This window comes from Galeopterus variegatus, unplaced genomic scaffold (genome assembly GCF_000696425.1).
Source record: "Galeopterus variegatus unplaced genomic scaffold, G_variegatus-3.0.2 Scaffold3980, whole genome shotgun sequence".
NCBI classification, from domain to species: Eukaryota; Metazoa; Chordata; class Mammalia; order Dermoptera; family Cynocephalidae; genus Galeopterus; species Galeopterus variegatus.
Genome location: NW_007730091.1, coordinates 92,609 through 95,792, shown reverse-complemented (window position 1 = coordinate 95,792; position 3,184 = coordinate 92,609).

Sequence of the window (3,184 nt, the reverse complement as noted above, 5' to 3'; positions counted from 1 at the left end):
CCGGTAAGGGGATCTTAACCCTTGACTTGGTGTTGTCAGCACCACGCTCTCTCAAATGAGCCACAGGCCGGCCCTAAATATAAGATTTTAAATAAAATGATGTGTAGGAAAAGTGTCTTGAGTTATAATAGCAGAGACTGTGTGTCAGATATTGCAGATGCTAAGAGAGGTTATTATAACATCACGCTCAGTGCGAGCCGTTCTCTGCTGTTGTGAACTTGTGCTGAATTTGTTTCCCCAGGACCTTCCATATTTTGGCAAAAGCAAAAGTTAATGTTCTGCAATGAATCCTCCAAAAGTTGTGACTGGAGAAAACGTTGGAAAAGGAATCAATGAAGAGAAATATGACCCCATACTGTTAATAACCAGTTTCTGGTTAACAGAAAGCAGACTTTTAAGTATTTCATACCCTAACATGATAATTCGTTATTGATACATTAGCCTTTTACTGGTGTCAGCCACATTTCAGGAAATTGTTTGAGAGTTTTGGGTTGATGCACAATCCAACCTTCTCCCATTTAAACTAATGGAATATAGAGTCCCAATGGACAGTTTGGTGAGCATCTGCTTTTCAGAAATGGATCACAGACATTAAGCAGGAGTTACCTGTATTAAGAAAATGATAGTGTGGGTGGCACATGAAAGTGGCAAAATACGTAAAGGATTAATCTTTGAGGTATGCAAAGGATTTATAGTTTAGGCACACATCTAGAGTGTTAAAACACTTTATTTGCCATTTTCTCTTCTCTGTTCTTTTGAATTACATGGTTCAGTCACAAATAACTTTAATCATGATTTGTTCCATCCATCCATCCGTCCATCCTTCCTTTCCTTCCTCCATCTATACATCCACCCATTTTCTTCCATCCTTCTGTCCTTCCTCCCTTTCCTCCATCTGTCCGTCCACGAACCAGTCCTTCCATCCATTTATCCATCCCTCCGACCACCTGATAATTGATGCCAGTCAATGTGATAGGTGTTGAAGAGCCACTGCCTGCTTCTCCATATCTTGATTTCTCTTTCCAAACTCCTGTCTACTCCAGCCCTTCCTGTACAATAAACGTTGATGTGTCCATGTGCGTTGGGCACCAGTTATACAGAAATCAATAATTACAGGCTCTTTGCCATCATGGAACTCATGGTCTATGGTAGGATTACTCAAAGTGTGGTCCATGAACTGCTATTAACTCTTGAGAAGAAAAGAACCTTGGAGCAGACTGTAAATAAACTATACTACCAAACTTTAGTCCAGCCGATATTTCTTCCATAGCGAGATTTTCTATTTGTCTGTTTCTGTTGCTTATAACAGAATACCTGAAACTGGATAACTTATACAGAAATAAAAACTTATTCCTTACAGTTTGAGAGGATGGGAAGTACAAAGTCCAGGTGAGGGCCTTGTTGGTGAATGGTGAATCTTCACAGCAGCGCAGGATATCACATGGCAGATTGGCTGAAAAGAGAGGGAATAATCTCACTAGCTCTCCTTTTAAAGCCATAAGAACCATGCCCATTAGTCCATGATTGAATCAATCAATTCACAAGCGTATAGTCCTCTCAATCTAATCACAGCTTAAAGGTCCCACCTTTCCATTACCATAATAGGATTTCCCACCCTCTCAGCACTGTCACAGTGGGGATTAAGTTTCAATGAGCTCTGGGGGGGACATTCAATCCAGAGCATTCCACCCCTGGTGCCCCCAAATTCATGTCCTTTCCACCTACAAATAAATTCATTTCATCCACAAAGTGTTAACTTGTTTCAGCTAACAAGTCCAAAGTCTCATCTATGAAGTAAAAAAATTATCTACTTCCAGGATACAGTGATGGGACAACATAGGGTACATATTCCCATTAAAAAGGGAGAAATAGGACAAAAGAAAGGGGTAACAAGTTCCAAGAAATTCTGAAACCCAGCAGAGCAGGCATCAGATCTCAAAGCTGAAGATACTACCTTGACTACAGGTCGGGTGTCCTCTGCACACTGGTGTGGGGATTGGGCCTTCAAGTCCTCAGGCAGCCACATTTCAATGGCTTTCCTGGTCTCAGGCCATGCTTCAGCTCTCCTAGGTTGGTGTTCCACTCTGGTAGCTCTACAAATCTGGGGTCTCCGTGGTGGTCCCACTCCTATGGCCCTGGTGGGGGTTCTCTGCTGTAACTCCAATCCCACATTTCTGCTAAACATTGCCCTAGCAAAAGATCTCTGTGGTGAATCCTCCCCTGCAATAGATCTCTTCCTGGGTCCCTAGGCTTTTCCATACATCCTTTGAAGTTGGGGTGGAACAGCTCTTGCATTCTGTGAGCCTTCAGACTTAACACCACATGGACACAACCAGGGCTTCTGGTTTGTATCTTCTGAAGCTTTAGGTCCAGCTACACATGGGGCCAATTTAGCCATAGCTGGAGCAGCCAGAGCAGCTGGAGCAGCTGAAGCAGCTGGGGTGTGGGGAGCGGCATCCCTAGCGGACCCTGGGGAGTGAGCCCATGGAGGATGTCTCTGTCCTGTTCCCTGAAACCTTCTTGTCTCTCTAGGCCTCTGAGCCTATGATGGGAGAGGCAGCCTCAAGATCTCTGAAATGCCTTCAAGGTTTTTTTCCCCTCCTCTCTTGATAATCCCTTTCTTCTGTACTAATCTTTTTAGCAAATGGTTGCTGGGCTACACCCTTGGTTTCCTTTTCCAAAGATGCTTTTTCACTCTTTATCTGTCCAGGCTGAGAGTTTTCCAATTTTTCACTCTCTGCTTCCTTTTTAATTGTAAATTTCAGCTTTACCTCATGTCTTTGCCACCATAACTCAGCATAGGCTGTTCCAAGTATCCATCCAGCTTCCTGAATGCTTTGCTGCTTAGAAATTTCTTCTGCCAAATACCCTGGGTTAGTACCTTTAAGTTCCACATTCCATAAACCTTTTGGGCATGAGCAGAATGCAGCCAAGTTTCTTGCAAGTTCATAGCAAGGGTGATCTTTGCTACAGCGTCCAAAAGCTCCTTCCCATTTCTATCTGAGACCTCTTTAGAATGGTCTTTATAGTCCAAATTTCTATTGGCATTCTGGTCACCACCATTTAACCAGTCTCTAAGATGTTCCAAACTTTCTCTGGTTCCCTTGTTTTTTTTTTTTTGGGACCGGTAAGGGGATCATAACCCTTGGCTTGGTGTCGCCTGCACCACGCTCAGCCAGTGAGT